The sequence below is a fragment of the Gorilla gorilla genome, chromosome 6 (genome assembly GCF_029281585.2).
Source record: "Gorilla gorilla gorilla isolate KB3781 chromosome 6, NHGRI_mGorGor1-v2.1_pri, whole genome shotgun sequence".
NCBI lineage: Eukaryota > Metazoa > Chordata > Mammalia > Primates > Hominidae > Gorilla > Gorilla gorilla.
Window position 1 is genome coordinate 155,678,983 of NC_073230.2, and position 16,298 is coordinate 155,695,280.

General features: G+C 35.8%; 1 protein-coding gene across 1 annotated transcript in view; it reads left to right on the top strand.

The window, feature by feature from the left end:
* The window catches only part of CNTNAP2 (contactin associated protein 2), a 2,292,243-nt gene that overhangs the window by 590,870 nt on the left and 1,685,075 nt on the right, over window positions 1-16,298 (top strand). The gene's annotated exons all lie outside the window — the stretch shown is intronic.

Here is a 16,298-nt window from a genome sequence, read left to right on the forward strand (position 1 = left end):
AAAAAAATAGATTCATGGAGATCTTCTCAGCCTGGATAGCCAGGGAAGAGCTATCTGTCAAAGTGTTACAATCTGAATAATGAATGTGATTTATCTAAATGAATAGTATACCATGCTAATAAATTATTCCAAGTGAACAGGCTGCCACTGATGTCCAAAGTTTGGATGTTTCATACTCTGCAGCCATAAAAAAGGATGAGATTATATCCTTTGCAGGGACATAGATGGACCTGGAGGCCATTATCCTTAGCAAACTAACACAGAAACAGAAAACCAAATACCACATGTTCTCACTTATAAGTGGGAGCTCAATGATGAGAACACATGGACACATAAAGGGGAACAACACCTACTGGGTCCTTTCAGACAGTGGACGGTGGGAGCAGGGAGAGGATCAGGAAAAATAACTAAGAGGTACTAGGTTTAATACCTGGGCAATGAAATCTGTACAACAATCCCCATGACACAAGTTTACCTATGTAAAAAACCTGCACGTGTACCCCTGAACTTAAAAGTTAAAAAAAAAAAAAAGATTCGGCCGGGCGCGGTGGCTCACGCCTGTAATCCCAGCACTTTGGGAGGCCGAGGTGGGCGGATCACGAGGTCAGGAGATCGAGACCACGGTGAAACCCCATCTCTACTAAAAATACAAAAAATTAGCCGGGCGCAGTGGCGGGCGCCTGTAGTCCCAGCTACTCGGGAGGCTGAGGCAGGAGAATGGCGTGAACCCGGCAGGTGGAGCTTGCAGTGAGCCGAGATTGCACCACTGCACTCCAGCCTGGGTGACAGAGCGAGACTCTGTCTCAAAAAAAAAAAAAAAAAAAGATTCAAATGCACTGGACTCTACTATTTGAAGTACAGACTTGCAAAAATTCAACATTAGTGCTTGGCAATAGCCCAGCAAAATGCACTTTGGCAGTGAAAATTAGCCACCTCGTAAAATCTGCAATTCGAATGTATTTACATTCACAACATTCAATCATTATTCTGTACTATCTGTTGGGGCAGAGGCAACACTTTTCATGACCATTCTGAGTGGCCATTGCTGCTTCTCTATCACAGTCATTTCAAGAGGCTGGGACCTGAAGCCCCAGTGTGTGCCTGAAGTCTTTGGAAGTGTTTCTAAGTCCCCACAATACTAGCAGACTCCCAATTCTATTCACGGCCACCACTTATGCCTGACCCGGATCCTCTTCATTTGTGATGGGCATGGGGCCTCACTCCATTGTCTTCAGTATAACCTTCATTATAAAACAGTGCCTTACTGGAAGGAGGCCTTCAATGACTACATGTTGAATACATTGTTTAACATATAAAAATGATCTCAACAGAATCAATAAGGTAACCACTTGTTAGAAATTTCTTTCTTTTTGTTGCGATTTTTTTTGTGGTTCTCTCTTAGGAAACTCTTGCCACAGCTCTTCTTCATTCATGATTCTCCAGGCCTGGGCTGCACTCCACTGCCAGAGTCAGGTTGACCCTGTGACTCTGACACCATCTCCATGTCTCAGAAGGGCCTTGCTCTTTAAATTTTTAGTTCAACATGACCTTTGAAATGGTCAAGCTTTCCTCTCTCTAGTTCCTATTCCTTATTTCCTTTTAAGTCTGTTAATAGGTTCCATGTTCAACTAATGGAAACTCTAGAAAAGAAAGTTTTAAGCATTATACATTTGTGTCATTATCAAAATAAGAATGTGCATCTGTAATCCTTCAAGGGTTAACTCTTTGGTTTCAGCCATAAAATGCAACTTGAGTCTTGATAACTGATGGAGAAGTATGAAGGGTAGGCATAGCACTTTTTTTTAATGCATGGAGTAGGAAATTCAAAGCGACATTTTTGATTATGTATGCATCAGCAACTGTGATTTATGGTACCTGTTTGTGTCTGTTACATGAGTGATGGGTTCTTAAGCCAAAAATAAAGTTACTATATTCACACCTGAGGCCTGAGAAGTAACAGTTCAGTAAAAGAAGACAAGACTCTATAAAAAATACCAAAGAAATAAATACAATGAACACTTATAGCCTGTCTCCTTACCTAAGAACTTATTACTTTCTACCTTGTATTATTAATTTTGACAACTGTGCTTCTGCTCACAAAGCTGTAAATTGCTGGGCTCTGCTTGCAGTGAAGCTACCTTCATTATAATACAGGACCTTACCGGAAGGAGGCCTTCAATGATAAATGTTTAACAAATTACTTAGTATATATAAATGATCTCAACATAATCAATAAGGTAACCACTTGTTAGAAATTTCTTTCTTTTTGTTCGCATTTTTTTGTGGTTCTCTCTTAGGAGACTTTTGCTGAAGCTTAAATGCTTTAAAATAATTTTTAAATAATTAATTACTACAAATAAATGAGCTATTTAGCCTGAAATATTAAAGTGCTATTTCCAGAACTTATATTTCTGTAATTAAAATGCCAGTTTTGTTCTCTCCGGGCTCTGTTTAAGAAAAAAAAAAAAAGTGATTTTTTTTTTTTTTTTTTTGAGGTGGAGTCTCACTGTATCGCCCAGGCTGGAGTGCGGTGGCGTGATCTCATCTCACTGCAACCTCTGCCTCCTGGGTTCAAGTATTCTCCTGCCCCAGCCTCCTGAGTAGCTGGAACTACAAGCGTGCACCACCACACATGGCTAATTTTTGTATTTTTTGTGGTTTTGCCTTGTTAGCCAGGCTGGTCTCAAACTCCTGACTTCAGGTAATCCACCTGCCTCGGCCTCCCAAAGTGCTGGGATTACAGGTGTGAACCACTGCGCCTGGCCAAAAAAAAAGTGATTCTTAAATGCAGATGCCTTGGTTGATTTATGTATGTTTGAGATATAAATTATAATTCAGAAGTATGAAGGTGCCAAGATCACTATGGGAATTAAATATGATATTTTAAGAGATTTTGAGAGGCTTATTTTCTATATATGAATGGATAAAGTCAACCACAGTTGGAAACATCATTTATCTGGGTAACATAATTGTGATTTCATCTGTAAAATCAAATACAAGGCAGCATTATGTGGATTAATATTTTTTTCCATATTATAGAAACAGTGTTAAGGAGGAATCTTAGTCAAATTTCATTTTTTTAAGAGACAAAACAAAACAAAACTGTGATTGAGAGTTCAAAGTCCTTAACTCACCAGTAGCAGAACTGGGTCGTGTTTACGAACTCTCTCTTCACTGTACTCACCACCGTGTGTTCTAATCATGAAAGCAATTGTAGTTCTACAGCACCACAATCCATGCTAGTGCTAATACGAGAAACCTCAAATGAAAGGGAAATCATATGTAACATTGTGTTGATTGATTGAAATGTGTGACTAGATTCAGAAGTACAGGCCAGAAGTTTGGGGAACCTTACTTCTGAGAATGGGCCGGTTCTGACTCTCAGTCAAGCCTAAAGTTTGTTGCTCAGTTGGAAACAAAAGCATGGATATGATTGTCCGGAGAACCCCGTTGCCAAATAACAAAGAGGCACAAGCAGAAAGGAGAATTCAGAAACACATCATCTAAATTTGATTTATGGCTGTGTGCAGTCTGGATGTCTCCAGCTTGTGGTTTCAGCTTCTACTTCTCAAGTAGAGAAGCTGGATAGTGGTAGAATACAGCGGGCTGAGGAGGGCCAGACTGGAGTTGAGATTTTCTGGACTATGAACTCTGGGTGTGGGGTGTATCTTGAGAGACATACTGGCCACAAAGGGCGGCCGGAGGGAAAAACAAGTTTTGCATGCCCATGCTCTGTTCAGAGTCCAAGAACTTACATCTGTTTAGTTTTGGAAACACAGGCTGGCTCTGAGTACCGGGATTTAGAACAGCAGAAAGGTCAACATTGTACAGGAGAGACTCAATGTTTTCACAATCGATTAGGAGCTTAGGAGAATTGGGGTGGCAAGACTAAGAAGTGAGCTGCAAGGATCTGAATGAAAAGGGCTGTCAGGCCAAGGCCCATCAGCGAAGGCAGAGAGGAACTGGCCAGAGACCAGGGCAGGAAGTGTGGCTCACAATTGGAAAGCAGTGTCAGAGGAGTAAGAGATGAATTAAAACATAGATTAGGATTAGGAGCTAACGGGTATAGGACCAGGACACAAACACAAAATCTAAGAACTACCAGTCAATTCTGGAATATGAAAACAAATGTCATGGGGATCAGAATTTTGTCTCAAGGGAACTGTAGTGTTGCTGCTTAGAAGTGCAACTGATCCCATAAGTGGGGAAAATGAGACACACACAAAAAAGTATAGGACAAGAGGCCTGACTGTTTCCTATTCTCATCCCTTCATTCTTGTGGACACAGATTTTGATTGAGGTTTGAAGTTTACCATCAGAACCATATCTTTCCTAGAAACAGAGAAACTTTACCCAATAAGTAGAATCAACTACAGTATCCTCCTTGTAGTTTTGTAGTTATTTCTCATTAGTTTTATTTCACTTATTTAAGTAGCAATGAAGGGATAGGCAGTAGATGACAAAGTTACTACTATAGGAGCACTCTGAGGCATTATCCTTCCTCACCACTAATGCACTTCTGATTTTTTTCCTCTGTTCTCCTCTCTTATTTAGTCTTTTACATATAATTTGGGTTTTACAGGCAATGTCTCACAGAGTCAGTGGCCACTGTGACTGCTTCTTATCCTCATTAGAGCAATCACTAATTTAAAAGCAGTCACCATTTGAAAACTTTTAAAACTATGTCACAAGACTGTAGGATATTTCAAGATAAGGGGCTAGTACTCCTCACTCGTATATATCCGGTCTTGGCATTGGGAATCATTAGCCAGGTTAGGAGCTCTCCAGCTGGCCCATTGCAAAGCAATGTAGACAGAGGGAAAGTTGAGGCACCTGCCTGGTTCACTGTGTTTGATTGCTTACTAATCCTTCACTTAACCTGGAACCTCCTTGCTCAACCTCTTGGCTCAGGTGCTGGGGAGAACACAGGTGGGCAAGATGCAAATTCTGCCTTGCAAGCATTTTTCTCCTGTATATGCACACACACACACAGACACACACACACATATGTGTGTGTATATACAGGAGAAAATGCTTGCAAGGCAGAATTTGCACACATATATATGTATACATACACATATACATATATTTTATATATACATATACATATATATTTTAGATATACATATAAATATATAATATATAATAGAAAACATAAACATATGTATATATTATATGTGTATAATATATGTACATATATGTATAATATATAATATATGTATAATATACATATATATCCATGAGAACACATGAAACAATATATGTATAATATATACTATGTAATATATAATCTATATTATATAGGTATATATGTTCATATTTATAATATATGTGAACATATTTGTTCACTGCTTAAATTTCCACTGTTACCATGTGCCTGGAACAGCTTAGACATAACTATTTGCTTTTGAGAGGACTGACCCTAGAAACACCATACTGTATTCAAAACAACTAGTTTCTAATCATGGAATTAAGACACTAAGGTGGAACCATTTCAGACTGGAAGTCATTTTGAGGTTCACGCTGAAGCTATTTTGTATATATTTCATTATATATACATATCTTATGTATACATATATATTATACATATATTATATATATATAAATAAAATAAAAAACAGGAAATTGCTTGGTGCAAAAGCACAGAAGAGGAAGATAATAATTTTGAGGTATTTGAACAGGACTTTGAAGAATAGAAAGTTTTTTTTTCCCTAAAGCAGTGAAAACAGTTGAAAGGCCAGAATGATTTATTTCAATTGTTACCTTTAAAAGAATATTAATACTTGACAATCTTTTCACATATATGCCTGTTTCTTTTCTTTCAAAAAAACTAACCCCATGACTAGAATTTTGATCTACTTTTGCCTTTTTTTTTCTTTTTTAGTTTAAGATAAAATAAATAGCCTAACATCTGTAACACATCATGGCTGAATTTGGTTATACACAACATGCTTCATTTTCATATCATATCTTACTTGAGTTTAAACCTGCTTTTCATATTTTACTCCTTTCTGTTACTTAATTCAAAAGTATTCGCCATGAATGACTTCATAACCATACATTTTAGATGGTCTGCTTGGGATTTTTTTTTTTGCCTTATATTTTTCTATTGGCTTATTTTCCTTTATTTTAATATACAAACATTCCCTTAATGTTGATATCTTCACGCTGACCTATACCCCTCCCTTAAAATTTACTGCCAGAGATGAAATGCCCTTGATAATCTTCACCTTAAGATTCACTCCCCTCTCTGAATTACTTCATTTGGTTTTCAAAACTAAAACTTATAAGAAATCTCAGACTCGCAGGACCCTAAATATAATATTAGTAATGCAAGAGAGATAAAACATATAAAAGCAGGCATACTCAAAAAGATACAGTATAAAATACTGAAAGAATTAACAGAATGAGAAAAGGAAGCATTAAATTCACATCAAAGAAAGCTTTGAACATTAAAGCAAATGAAAGTGAGGGGAAGAAATCTATATGGAAGCCAAACAATCACTGCTTCCTGACAGCTGCAGTTATTAATTAGTGTTCCATCATTTGCACTAAATGGTCAATCAATACTTTTGCTTCTCTGGCAGGCCATTTGCTTTGTAGCTTGCTTCTTAATGGGAAATGATTCAGCTTGTCCCCTTCTTTGTCATTCTGTCCATAACTACCAGCTTGGCAGAGAGTTCGTAAGCTGTGCTGGCTCTAGATAACGGTAAGAATTTTGTCTCCAGATTTCAGTTCTCTCCTGCCCAACCACCTCACCTGCAATCTATTGTTTATATTGTTGCTATGTATTTCTATTGTTTCTGCATCAAATAATGAATAGCTCATTTTGTGTTGCCTTCAAGTATGACAAATTCCTTTCCAAATGTGATTCCCGACAGTATATCCAAACATGTCTTTCTTTTTCCATTCCTGGTCATCCTACATGTCAAGCACTGCCAACGTTTACTCAAGAAAACTTGGTTAGAACCCAGTCTCTAGAAGCAGTAGATTCCTACTCATTCCTGGCTCTTTTAGCCACTTGTCGTTTGGCATGAGCAGGTGTCTTAACTTCTCTATTTATGTCATCACCTCCTGTTTCCTATCCACAGAGCTAATACCTAGCTTAGAGCATTATTGTAAAAATAAAATGAACTAGCATATGTATATAAAAAGTAAGGTGGTTACCTGGGGATTGGAAGACACTTCCATCATATTTGTTAAGTGAATGGCATAGAGCAAATAAAAAAAAATTGACTCATTATTCTTATTATTCTTTTATATGATCACTGCTCTCTCCTGGAGTGCACTTCTCTGCCTGACTCACCCTTTAAGATACATCTCATATAGAAGCTCCACATGAAAGCCTTCTGTGACGCATGATCATGACTATTCACTCCTCTATTCTGTCACAGTCCTTTGTGCATTTCTCTTCATAGCTCTCACACTTCATTTCACCATACTGCACATCTGATTGCTTTACTAGACTCTGAGAATCACTATTGCTAGAACGTATTTGTTCACTGCTTACGTTTCCACTGTTACCATGTGCCTGGAACAGCTTTGACACAACTATTTGCCTTTGAGTAGACCAACCCTAGAAACACCATACTATATTTAAAACAACTAGTTTCTAATCATGGAAGTAAGACACTAAGATGGAACCATTTCAGACTGGGAGTCATTTTGAGGTTCACAGTGAAGCTATTTCATATCTAAACCTCAGGTGAGATGAGATTTTTTTGTAAATATAGGGTTAACAAACCTATTTATAAGTATTGTGTTAACACAATGCTTCATGTACTACTGATTTTTCTTGAAGTGTATACCTATAGGAAATAGAAATGTCCATGGTCATAGGAACATAGAATCAGACAAAAGTTTTCGAGTTAAGATAACTAATTGGAAATCATATGGACATAAGAATTAAATAAAAATGGGTTATTTCTAGAGATATATATGTAACTAAGAAAAAACAAAGATAAACAGATACTTGATGGCACATTACTGAATTTCAACAATATTCCTTCAAAATAAGTGACAAGAGATAGTATAGTCACTGTGATATATGGTCCTGTCCAGTGACGTTCTGGGCCCTAGGTCTAGACTCATTATTTGGGTTACCAGAGGTAAGGCGCTTAACCTCTTTCTTTGCTAGTTTTTTCATCTGCAAAACAGGATTGAATAACACTCTTACCTACTCAAGTAATTCCTACCCTATGAGAAGGGAAAGAGATAAAGCAAGTACAAGTATTTTTATACTCTAAAACTCTATAGAGGCCGGGCGTGATGGCTCACATCTGTAATCCCAGCACTTTGGGAGACTGAGGCGGGCAGTTCACCTGAGGTCAGGAGTTCGAGAGTAGCTTGGCCAACATGGTGAAACCCCGTCTCTACTAAAAATACAAAAATTACCCGGTTGTGGTGGTGGGCACCTATAATTCCCAACTACTCAGGAGACTGAGGCTGGAGTATTGCTTGAACCCAGGAGGGGGACATTGCAGTGAGCAGAGATCGTGCCATTGTGCTCTAGCCTGAGCAACAAGAGCGAAACTCCATCTCAAGAAAACAAACAAACAAAACTCTATGGAGTCACAGATACTGTGAAATACAGCAAGTCCCTGGGCCTTTGATGACTCTGTATATTAACAGAGGGCTCTCATTCAAGACCTTATCTATTGTCCAGCATTATTTATCTGCTATGATATTCATCTTTTCAGGACCTAATCCAGCTGGACCTCTCACTTTTGTAATGGTTCTAGTTTTGATTTGTATACAGTTTCAGCAGCAAACTCCCTACAGGCCATACACTAGATTCATGTCCATTTGGCACTGAGGAACAAAAGAAAATCACCATACCTAAAGTGATGGGGAGCAAGATATTGCTTTTGATGAATCGCTAATATAGTTTTATCTAGCTACAGTTTTGTCAAAAAGAGACTATTGTTGCAAACCAAGTTAAATAGTTTTTTTTTTTTATATTTTTTATTGTAGCCTAATGAAGATTACTTAATTGCCTGTTTAAAGGACTTGGTGGAAAAATATGTGAATCACAGCTTTAGAGGCCCGTGAGCTTTGGGCAGGCTATGTCATGTTCATCTCCTTATCCCCATTGTTGGCTCCAAAAGTCTGTTAGAGTGTTCAGCAAGTGTTAAACTGCTCCTAATAATGCCTAAGTCACAGTGTTGGATCTCAGGTGGTGCAGAGTTACCTATGCCAACTTGAGAGGAGAAGAATGAGCAGCCACCATAGGTCATTAACATGCCGCCTGCATCATTCACTTACCCACTAAATTGAGGTACAACCAGATGGAAAGAACATAGGTTTTTGGCACATGGGACTGGATACCTGAAGTATGGAACTCATTGCTAAACAATGGCTGGAAGCTTTGGGTAGATTCCCTGACCTGAGCATTGTGTGGCGCATTGTTAGGAAAGCTAAGTCTGCAGGAAAAAAAAAAAAAAAAGCATGTTTTGGGGTCCTGGCTGTGCTGTAAGTAGGACAAATTCTTAGGATTTCTGGTGCTAATTGAGTGACCTTATACATGCCATTTCCCCTCCTGGGGCTAAAAGAAGATCAGAGAGGATCAAAGAAATCACTGGTTTAAAAAACAAAACAAAACAAAACAAAACAACTTGAGACCCCAAAACAGTATTTGGCCTTTGGAAGTTTTTGTTTAATAAGTTTAAATTGTCCCCAAAGTGTTTCTAAAAGGCAGGTTGTGCTTGGCTGCAATACAAACACCTTTGTTTCTGATGCCACACAGCAGGCTTGAGAGAAGCACTGGTGTTGTATTTGCCCTTTGTACCCATTTATGTTTGACACTCATTGACCAAATAGGTTAACATTTTAGGAGTCTATCATTCTATAAACCACCTGAGTGACCTAGAACAAGTAACTGAATGTCTCCAAGCCCCAGATTTCTCATTCCTCCCTTGGAGATGGCCATTATAATATCTGCCTACCTATGTCAGTGGTTATTATGATCAAAGGAGACAATATGTGAGCATGCTTTGCAAAATTTAAGCAGGAAGAAATGTTCATTAGTGAGGAAGGATAAAGCTTAAGCGGGAGCTTGGACTAGATAACTGCTAGACAAGGTCATACCTCTATTATGTAGTTACAGTATTTGATAATAAAATGTCTTTAATAATCAGGAAAATTAAAATAAATGGGGGCCTCAATTATATCTAGAAAGATATTCAAGAAGACAGATTCTCATTAGAGGAGAAGTCTGTGGCAAGAGGCAAACAACTCCAAGACTGGTTTCTTAACTGGTTGTGAAATTGCCTCCGTTTATCCCATAAGCAGACCTCCACCTGAGTGGATTTCCTTAAGAGAGGTTATATAGGTGAAAGATCCTTATGCCTGGCAGCATATTATTTAGAAATAGTCCACTTTAAATTGCCATGGAGAGAACCACCAAAAGATGCAGAGAGCTGTTTGTGTCACAAATGTTAAGCTATCATCTCACTTTCAAATTTAACCTAGTTTTCTTTGGGAGGCCGAGGCGGGTGGATCACCTGAGGTCAGGAGTTCAAGACCAGCCTGGCCAACACGGCAAAACTCTGTCTCTACTAAAAAATTAAAAAAAAAGAAAAATAGCCAGGTGTGGTGGTGGGCGCCTGTAATCCCAGCTGCTCAGGAGGCTGAGGCATGGAGAATTGCTTGAACCTGGGAGGTGGAGGTTGCAGTGAGCCAAGATCATGCCACTGCACTCCAGCTTGGGCGACAGAGTGAGACTCCATCATAATGTCATTAAACATGTAAAAGAAGCATCTGACAATAATTTCAAACAAGCTGCTTAATTTTACAAAGGCATTCCATTCCTGTTTTGGCACTGCCATTGGTCATCCATGTGACTTTGAGAAAACTACTAACACAAATAAAAAATAACAAATTTAACCTAGTTTTATTTAACTCACCTTGGTTTTATTCATTGAGTAGTGATGATGATGGCAGGACTGGGGAAATGATAGAAACTTACATTAATTGAGTTTTTTTTTGTGCCAGGGATGCCACACAGCTCTTTAGCATTTCATAAAGTATCCCAATGATCCTGGAAGTTGAGTAATGCATTATCCCTACCTTACAGATGATTCATCCGAGGCACATTTGTGTTAGCATTTTGCTCAAAGTCACACGAATGACCAATGGCAGTGCCAAAACAGGAATGGGATGCCTTTGTAAAATTAAGCAGCTTATTTGAAATTATTGTCAGATGCTTCTTTTACATGTTTAATAACATTATGATGGTATGAAAACACATTTTAGGCAGCAGCCAATAAACTTCAATATAATAACCATTACCATCCTGATTTGATACAGAAGCCTCCAACTTCAGGTGTTCTTTTAATATTCCATATGCTAGTCGATTTTGTTTACCATACGCATAGTTATAAACAGTCAGTGCACATGTTGTTGACTGACCTAAATATTTACACTGTCACGTATTATTAAAATCTCAGTGCTTTTCTCCAATTCTGTAAGATTAATTGTCCACTAACCAATGAAATAATTTGAATTTCTACTTTTCTTCTTATAAGCTTAGGCTAATTTCTATCAAAGAGAAGTTTCTCAAAAATGAGGACTGGAATAAAAGCTTCTGTGGCTTGTTCACAGCCTCATTGACTGGAAGAATTGTGTCTCTTGGTGGGTAACTGTGCATGGGGGTGCTAAGGACTGCTTGGAGTCTAAGTGGGAAAATGGCATTCTGTGACTGGGAACCTCTATTCCTTAAACCTTTTCTGTTTAATTAGAAGGAAGGATGTCACATTTTATCCTCACTTAAAGAGCAATGAAATGATTAAAAATAGTGTTTTAATTTCACAACTTAGGAGCAATAAATAATTTTGAGTCCCTGGCTGTCACTATCAGTTATCGCTCAACTTAATATTGTTGACGTTTAGATAAGGACAGATGATTCTTTCTTCTCAGTATTAGTTCTATTGCTTGGCAGTTAATTACCTGCTACTGTGACTCCCTCTCCCACCACCAAGAAATCGTAAAAACAGAAAAAGTAATGGTATCTTTCTCCAAGAAGTTTACTTTTGTCTCATGGATTGGTTCCTTTGACAGTTTTTTATTTGAGAGAGCTCCTCTTCGTGTTCCTAATATGCCAAAGTTAAGCGTGCAACCTCGGTCTTCATGTTCACAAGTTGAAATGGGCGTGTGCTTCTTTTACAATTATGTCCAATACGCTAACTGAAAGTAGAATATGCCTTTCTCCTAGGGGTTTTCAAATTCATAGGATGGTTTACATTTATTAGCTTCTGAAGTAAGGAAGATTTCTCTTACAAAAATAAATCACTCCATTTTTTGTTAAATTGAATCTACTTTGTTCCCCACCCAATGTTGATGCAATAAGGAGAATTTTGTTTGTTCTATGACTTTTTAATTCTTGCACCTGATTTGGAATATCACATCATTCTGTCTGCCCCTTCGGTCTTGTTTTGTTTGAATCTTTCAGCCCAACAGTCAGCTTTGCTGAGGCTACAAAGAAATGCAGTGCCACCAAAATATGAGAGAATAACTAAGCTGGACAGTTCACAAGGCTGCTGATGTGAGAAAATACAATTTTAGCAAGTTTTAATCTATGTCCCTAAACAATCTTAAGTTGAAAATATTGAGAGAAATATAACAGTAGGAGACAATGTTTTGCCTAATTTTTTCAGACTTCAAATTAGTGAATCGAAATCATGTTAAAAATTTGTAATTTCAGTTCACAGGCAGATTTCTAGATTTTAATATATAACAGACAAACCACTTCAGCAATTACTTTTGCTTGCACTGTGGTTTTTGAGAACATTGGAGTTTTTTCCATATTTTCCATTATCTCTGAGTTTTTTGCTGAATTTTGCTATCTTTACATATTCTTTCTAATTGAAAAGGGATAATTTGTTCGTCCTTGAATTCAGTTTTCAAAGACATCTGAATATTTGAAATTCATTTCTCTTTCTCCGTTTTTTTTTTGATGTTATCCTCTCTGTGTTTTCTTTTTAAGGAAAGGTAACCTTTTGATTTTGTTGTTTATTTTTTGAAAACTATTGTTTCAATTATGAAACAGAGATAGGAAATAATAATCTGATAAATGTCCAAAACTATCATTATATAGCATGACATTCAGTAAATACCCAGTAGGAGTGCTGGCTTACATTGCAGAAAGAACTGCAGAGACCCAAATGTTGAAGCAGTGAAAGAGCTGAATACATTGGACTGAATACATAGAATTCTTCCCTAAAAAACAAGGGGGGCAAGTACTGTTTTTTTGGTTTGTTTGTTTTTTCTCAGTTTTCACCACTAATTTGCTTATAAAGGAAAGAAAATTTGAGTTTCTGTGGACTCTTGTTTTATTACATTCATACAAAACTTTTTTTTTTCCAGTTATTTCACAAGAAAGAAGGTGTTTAGTTGTCCACAAAGGACTGTGCCTCTGGTTTGGTGCAATTTCTGGTTTTAGTAGTTCTTATCCCTATTGTCTACTCCAAAATGCTGTCAGCACAGTTTCTCCAGCCCCATTTATCATCCTGTAGAGTAGTACCTCTTTACTGGCTCACTTTCAAATACCTGAGTTTGCTAATGTTGCAGCTTTCCACATTACAAAAGACCCTGGTAGTCTCCCTAGAGAAGGCAATTATCTATTATGCTTAGGGGACACAAAAGTAGCTCACGCAGGGAAGTGCCTACATACTCCGCTCATGCTGAGGCTGACCTAAATCAATTTCAGATGCCTATAAGTAAAAATTGAGCTCTGTATATAAGGTTAAAGCTGCCACATTTTTATTAAAGAATTATCCTTCTAGGATAACTGCAAATATTGAATAATTTTCATGGTGATTACAATGTTCAAAGGAACTCCAAAATAAAAAATAGAAATGACACCTACTTTGGAGTATCTTACTTCCATTTCCATTCACTGTCGGTTACGTTTTCACTCTTTATTATGGATTGTATGTCTGTCTTTGGTTTGGTTCTTTCAGTCTTATGATGTGTTAATAAACTATTATAGACTGTGTAGAGGATGTAATCATTAAATACAGAATACAAACAAAACTAATCATTTGAAAGGTATTATTTAGAGAAAGAGCTAGAACCTATGTAAACATATATATATATTCTATATATATGCTCTCTCTATATATTCTATATATATACTCTCTCTATATATTCTACATATGTATACACTCTATATTCTATATATACACCCTTTATTCTATATATATATACTCTCTATATATTCTATATATATACTCTCTCTATATATTCTATATATATATACTCTCTATATATTCTATATATATACTCTCTATATATTCTATATATATACTCTATATATATTCTATATATATACTGTATATATATATTCTCTATATATACTCTCTCTATATATTCTATATATATACTCTATATATTCTATATATACACTCTATATATGTTCTATATATATACTCTCTATATATTCTATATATACACTCTATATATATTCTATATATATACTCTCTATATATTATATATATACTCTATATATATTCTATATATATACTCTATATTCTATATATATACTCTATTCTATATATATACTCTCTATATATTCTCTATATATATTCTATATATATTCTCTATATATATTCTATATATATTCTCTATATATATTCTATATATATATTCTCTATATATATTCTATATATATATTCTCTATATATATTCTATATATATATTCTCTATATATATTCCATATATATATATTCTGTATACATATTCTCTGTATATATTCTCTGTATATATTCTCTATATATTCTATATATACTCTCTATATATTCTATATATATTCTATATACTATATACATTCTATATATATTCTATATATATTCTATGTATATTCTATATATATTCTATATATACTATATATATATTCTATATATATTCTATATATATTCTATATATATATTCTATATACTATATATATATTCTATATATATTCTATATACTATATATATATTCTATATATATTCTATATATATTCTATATATATTCTATATATATTCTATATATATATTCTATATATATTCTATATATATATTCTATATATATTCTATATATATATTCTATATATATATTCTATATATATATTCTATATATATTCTATATATATATTCTATATATATTCTATATATATATTCTATATATATTCTATATATATATTCTATATATATTCTATATATATTCTATATATATATTCTATATATATTCTATATATATATTCTATATATATTCTATATATATATTCTATATATATTCTATATATATTCTATATATATATTCTATATATATTCTATATATATTCTATATATATATTCTATATATATTCTATATATATATTCTACATGTGTGTGTGTGTGTGTGTGTGTGTGTGTGTGTGTATATATATATATATATTTTTTTTTTTTTTTTGAGATGGAGCCTGGCTCTGTAGCCCAGGCTGGAGTGCAGTGGCACGACTTCAGCTCACTGCAACCTCCACCTCCTAGGTTCAAGCAATTCTCCTGTCTCAGCCTCTGAGAAGCTGGGATTACAGGTGCCAGCTACCATGCCCGGCTAGTTTTTTTGTATTTTTATTAGAGACAGGTTTTCACCATGTTGGCCAGGCTGGTTTTGAACTCCTGACGTCAGGTGATCCACCTACCTTGGCCTCCCAAAGTGCTGGGATTATAGGCGTGAGCCAGCATGCCCAGCCCTCCTGTGTAAACATATTAAACGATAAGGTGCTCACTATTTTCTGAGCTGTACAACAGGAACAATTGCTGAAAAGAATGGTACCTGAACCCTGTATTAGGTGACGATTGGCCTTTTGTGTCCTGTGATGGGTAGGGCTTGGCCTAGGACTTCCAGACACTAATACCCTGGGGTAGAGTGCAAGCAATTAGTAATTAATTGCACTGATGTGTCTAACATGTTGTAGTAGTGGCGATTATTGCTCCATTTAATTAGATGAGTAATTTAGACATTAATGCAAAGTTTTAGAAGTAGCAGCAATCATTTATATTATCCTTTCTCAATACATTAATAGTTTAGGAATTTTCATTCTGTGGCTGGTTGGTGAGATGAGATGAGGCCAATGAAAACTCCTTGGCCCAAGGGATTGGAGATTTGAAATATTTACTATGTAAGTGACATTGTTAGAAAACACTAGGCATTATGCCCAAATTACAATTATGGGTTAGTGTTATGGACTGAATTGCGTCCACAAAAAAAAAAAAAAATATATATATATATATGTATATATATATACATTGGCGAGGTGCAGTCGCTCACGCCTGTAA